At 42.4% G+C, this 5,996-nt stretch overlaps 1 pseudogene; it reads left to right on the top strand.

The window, feature by feature from the left end:
* Positions 1-3,203: 3,203 nt before the first annotated feature.
* LOC132376424 (mitochondrial ribonuclease P catalytic subunit-like) lies at positions 3,204-4,955 on the top strand (annotated as a pseudogene).
* Positions 4,956-5,996: the final 1,041 nt, after the last annotated feature.

The following is a 5,996-nucleotide window of genomic DNA, read 5'->3' as shown; positions in this document are numbered from 1 at the left end:
AGTGACATTTAGCTTTCCCTCCAATATTTAGAAATCCCTTAGTTTTGATGTGTAGGTTATACTTACAAATATATCTATCTCTTTTATTCCTTCTTACTCATTTTCAGTAGCTGGGAATAAAGAAGAGATAAAGATATGTCCATTTTCTTCTTCTTTGTTGTCGGCTGTTTAACTGTTTCTTGTCTCTCTTTGCACAGCTAGGTCTTTGCTACCTGATTCGAGAGTCATTCAAGTAGGACTATCCTGGTCTCATAGGTAACATCACAGTTTACTTCGAGAACAAACACTTGTATCTTTGGCTTGTAAATGAGCCTTCTGTTCATCGGTGGTACCTAGCTTGGGCTTTGGTGTAATTTAACAACAGAAGAGAGGAATGTGCAGGCGACATTTCCAAAATGTACTACATCCTTTTCTTGGGTTCCTGCTCTCTGGGGATCCCAGTTAGCTTGGGAAGCCTTAGTTTCAAAAAACATTTTTTCACTCTGCAGAGTTTCTCCAACCACGAGGTCAGCAGAACCTAAGATGGTGCCCTGAATTACCGTTCGTTTATTTCCATTCTGTTACACGTTTTCTACAAGTTAAGAGTTCCTTGGGGCTAATACTATTTGTTAGAGCAAGTTGGCTCATTGTTTCTGGGCAGACTTCATTTTCCATTTCTCCAGGCTCTTCTTTAGGAAATGTGACAGCTTCTGCCACCCCTGGTTTTTCCTCTTGTGCTCCCGTGGCATGGTGTCCTGTGGTTGTGCATTGTGTGCCACCTAAGAAGTGCCACCTGGGCACAGCATACTGTGACCCTAGGGCCTGGGGAGATTTCCACAGGTCCATGTGCTTTCTCCTCCTACTCAGTTCCCTTTCATTCATAAAACTGTCCAGTTTTTGAGCTGGAAAAAAAAGAAGTCTCTAAACTCAACTCCTTATTTAGTAGCCATGAGACGTGGGCCTCAGAGAAGTGTCCTGATTGCTCAGTGTTACGTAAGGAATCAGGGCTCAACCAAGGCTGGGAGCCTTTTACCTGCCCCTCCCCCCGCAACTCCAACCAAGTCCAAGGCCATTTCTACCAGTTGCACTACCTCAAAACGCTCTGAATGGGAGCCCTGCCACATCAGTTAGGGTTCTTTGCAGTAAGCAAAGGAAAATGACTTTGACTAAGTCAAACAAGGGAGAAGACATATCCTGGGGATATAACGGATTGCTTAGAGAATTAAATGAAGATTTGAAAAATCAGGCCTTAGGACAGACAAAACTTGAGAAGCTACAGGGACTTCAGCCTCAGAAATCTGAGACCCAAACCTCTGGGTGCTGCTTTTGGACCCTGTGGGTGCCCTCTTGAGAGTGGAAATGTCCAGAGAGCATCTGAGTAGTTGATCTCAGCTCCTGTACCCACCTCTACATGTGTGTTTGTATCTGAGAGAAAGAGAATTTGTATTTTTATTTTGTGAGGGTGAGGAGGGTGATTTACTGTGGTTGACAACCCCAGCAGAACCACATGACGTGAGGGAGGATCAGTTTGCCCAGAACAGGGATGGAGGGAGGTAGTGTCTGCTGGTACCCGAAGATGAGGAAGGAACGCTGGAGGGAACCAAACCATGCATGAACTGTGTCCTACTGACACTTACGCGGATGGGGTTAGAGGGGATGCTGATCAAGATGCTTCCTAGCTGCAGTGACCCTCTCTTCTGTTTCTTCCTTTGCCTCTTTTCCACTTCCTTCTCCCCTTGGCTCCTCCTTACACCTCCTCCCAGGCTCTGTCAACACAGAGCAAGGTGCCCCCTCACCTTCCTGCGTTACCAGTTTACTGCATCTGGTAGAAGGTGGGTGAAGAGGAGGGTCGGGAGGGTGTGCTGGGCAAGTATAGATTATACTTTTAAAAGTCGAAAGCACAGTGATGGGATGGCCTCAGTAGATTCCTGCGTTGTCAAGTGCTTGCATGACCTCCCTCTTCCCCTGCTTCTCTCTCCAGGCTCTTCAGAATAGCAGATGGAGAGTCAGACCCAAGTACTGTCTTGTCACTCTGTTGCCACTCGAGTTGAGAAGCAATTTTGATTTGAAAACATATAGCAAACAGGGACATTACTTAGGTAATGGGAGCACAGCCTGTCCCTGGTTTACCAGTGGGTCAGGTTACTCTCTGATGATTGGGATTGGTTCCTTGGTGACTGAGCTTAGTGACCGCGAAGATGCTGAAACTACAACTGTATCTTCAGCTTGGTGTGCAATACAACTGTAAACCTGGATTTCTATTCATTTGATGACAGGAGTAACTCTATTCATCTATCACTTTCAAAAGCACAAACTAGGGTAATGTTCTGGCCTTTGTTAATGAATTGTTAAATAATCACTATTATTGTTTAATTAAAATTTAAACTCTTAGCAAAATAGTGTATTCATGAACTATTTACAATAGCCAGGTCATGGAAGCAACCTAGATGCCCATTGGCAGACGAATGGATAAAGAAGATGTAGTACATACATACAATGGAATATTAGCCATAAAAAGGAACGAAATGGGGTCATTTGTAGAGATGTGGATGGACCTAGAGACTGTCACACAGAGTGAAGTAAGTCAGAAAGAGAAAAACGAATATCGTATATTAATGCATATATGTGGAATCTAGAAAATGGTACAGATGAACCGGTTTGCAAGGCAGAAATAGAGACACAGGGGTAGAGAACAAACGTATGGACACCACGGGGGGAAAGCGGTGGGTGGTGGTGGTGGGATGAATTGGGAGATTGGGATTGGCAGATATACACTAATATGTATAAAATAGATAACTAGTAAGAACGTGCTGTATAGAAAAATAAAATAAAATTCAAAGAAATAATCTAATAATAAAATTCTTAAAAAAATTTTTTTTGGGAATTTCCACCGCGTTTATGGTTGCATGGTACGTGGGTGCTGCTGTTCGAGGATTGGAATATAACAGGCACCAGAGGATTCCCGCTCTGTCCCCTGGTCCTGGAACTTGCGACCAAGGTTGTATGTCCCCATATCCTTGTTTAATGGAGAGAACTCAACCAAGCTTCGTTGCTGATAGCCCCCAAAGCATTTGATTTGTCTGTGAGAAGCTGAAAATCATCTTTTAGAAAGTTGCGCTTTGATTCTCCACCCCCTACCTGCAAATCCCTTAATTATGCTGTAGAAATTGGGGCTTTTTGATTGGGGCATGTCTCTCACAATCTGGTGCTGATTTAATTGCATAATGACTTTCTATTTCACTGGTATTCGAAGCTTTCCTAAACTTTGGAAGAGCAACCCATACCTTGGGCTAGGCCCAGGTCACTCTTCTCTCTCTCTCTTTCTCAAAGACTGTTACGGCATCAGGAACCAAGAGAAGTGGTTTTCTCTTAAAACAGTGTCTCCACAAAATACCAAAGCAATGAATCTGCTGATTGCCAAGGCCAGATATGTCAGGAAAAAAGATGAGGGCGGTAATAAACAAGTTTCTCCTGATTCTGCCCACATGTTTGCAGCTGGAGCGGCTAAGAGGAGATAACAGATGAATCCTCTGAGTAAAGAGGACGTCTTGCCACCTGTGAAGAACATTATTCAAATGCCGACAAAACCTTTGAATTCACAGGAGTGGGATAAACTTAAGGTAGATTTCAAAGAAAAGGCTAACTTTGAAAATTAGATCATTTCACAGATGGTTAAATGCCATATTTCTGTAGATGTGGCCAAATCTGTGCTGGCCTAGGTAGCTGCAAAAAACAATGGTATTGTAGGCTATGATTTGCTGGTCAAGTATTTGTATCTCTGTGTTTTTCATAAGCAGACATCAGAAATTATTGATGTCTATGAAATCATGAAAGCCAGATAAAAGCACTTAGAATCTGGAGCGTACACTCTTCTCATCCAGGGATTAATCCATACAGACAGATGGAGGGAGGCCTTGCTGCTGTTAGAGGACATCAAACAAGTCATGATTCCTTAAAAAAAGGACTATAGTGACTGTATCCAGGGAGCCCTATTTCATCAAGATGTAAATGTAGCCTGGAATTTGTATCAAGAGTTGTTAGGTCATGATATTTTTCCTATGTTGGAAACATTAAAAACCTTCTTTGATTTTGGAAAAGACATGAAAGATGATCGTATTCAAACAAACTACATGACATTCTTTTGTATCTAAGAAATAATCAGCTATATCCTGGGGAGTCATTTGCACACAGTATAAAAGCATGGTTTGAAAGTGTTCCTGGAGAACAATGGAAAGGACAGTTCACCACAGTCCAGCAAACTGGTCAGTGTTTGGGCTGTGGAAAAACTGTAGAGTCTATTCACCTGAGTTCAGAACAGTATGAATTTCTCAAGGAAAAAATCATGAGGGATGTGATAGATGAAGGTGACCAATACAAAAAGACAACACCTCAGGAACCTGAGATTTCAGAACTTTGTAAATTACTGTCCTCCTTTTGATATTGTCGTTGATGACCTCAATGTTGCCAAAATGTTTCCTAAAGCTCGTGAGTCTCAAGTTCTCTTGGATGTGGTCTCTCAGCTAGCCAAGCAGAATCTTCAAGTGCTGGTCCCGGGCTGGAAGCATATGTTAATGCAGAATTCCTGGTGGAGGAAGGATGATATGGAAAAGGTGCAAAAGCAAGCCAGCTTTTTTTTTTTGCTGACAACTTCTCAGAGGATGCCGTTCCTTCTGTATGCCACACTGCACTCAGGGAACCACTGCAAGTTTATCACAAAAGATCTGATGTGGGACCACAAGGCCTGTGTTCCTGATGCCAAGACCCAATGCCTGTTCTTTAAGTGGCAGCAAGGACATCAGCTGGCAATTGTTTGTAGGCATCCGGGATCAAAAATAACTCTTCAGCATATTCTCATCTTTGACACCATGGTGCCAACAACTGGAGACTCGTGGCACATACCTTACGATGAGGACCTGGTGGAAAGATATTCCTACGAAGTGCCAACCAAATGGCTTTGCCTTCACCAGAAGACATAAAGACTCTTACCCCCATGCTAAACTTGTGTTTGGGTGTCCTCCTGGTTGGCATCAGAGCTCTTAAGTTAACGCTTGTTTAGAGTATTGCTTCTATCCTGTTTGTCCTGTTTGGTCCAGTTGGTTTGCATATCAATAAATTGATTTTTTAATTAAAAAACAATTTGTGGGGGGACTTCCCTGGTGGCACAGTGGCTAAGAATCCACCTGCCAATGCAGGGGACACAGATGCAAGCCCTGGTCCAGGAAGATCCCACATGCCGCGGAGCAACTAAGCCCATGCACCACAACTACTGAGACTGTGCTCTAGAGCCCGCAAGCCACAACTACTGAGCCTGTGTGCCACAACTACTGAGCCTGCACTCTAGAGCCCATGTGCCACAACTACTGAAGCTCACATGCCTAGAGCCTGTGCTCCACAACAAGAGAAGCCAGTGCAACGAGAAGCCCGTGCACCGAAACGAAGAGTAGCCCCTGCTCACCGCAACTAGAGAAAGCCTGTGCGCAGCAATGAAGACCCAACACAGCCAAAAATAAATAAATAAATAAATAAATTTAAAAAAATATATATCTAAAAAAAAATTTTTTTTTTGAAGACAATTTAAAATTTAAAGGAAACAAAGTACCTGTCTAAAGAAGAACTGGAGTGGGCTGCTTAGAAAATTCTCAGCTATTCTGAATTGCTCTCCTTTAAAGTATATCCCATAGAAGAGACAATACTGACCAACTCTATTAGACCTATATGAAAATAGGCCATGATTTTTACCTTTTTTTCCTCTGTTTCTAAGACTATATGGAATATTTGAGGAGAAGATTGCCCTCTGCCAAGAGGAATATGAATGGCATGGTAGAGTGTTATGTAGGTAACACATTCTATATTAAACTCTTATATCCCTTTAAATATTTAATAAGGTTCAGTAAAGTGTATTCTTTTGGGAATTGAAACATTATGAAGTACCTAGAAGCAATCCTGCTTGTCAGATCAGAGAGCTGAACATTAACTTTTTGAATGCATTTAATTATCTGTGGAAGCATTTAAACACA

Source organism: Balaenoptera ricei, chromosome 12 (assembly GCF_028023285.1).
Source record: "Balaenoptera ricei isolate mBalRic1 chromosome 12, mBalRic1.hap2, whole genome shotgun sequence".
NCBI lineage: Eukaryota > Metazoa > Chordata > Mammalia > Artiodactyla > Balaenopteridae > Balaenoptera > Balaenoptera ricei.
Note: the sequence above shows the minus strand (reverse complement) of the source record. Positions and strands in the feature narration are given on the sequence as shown.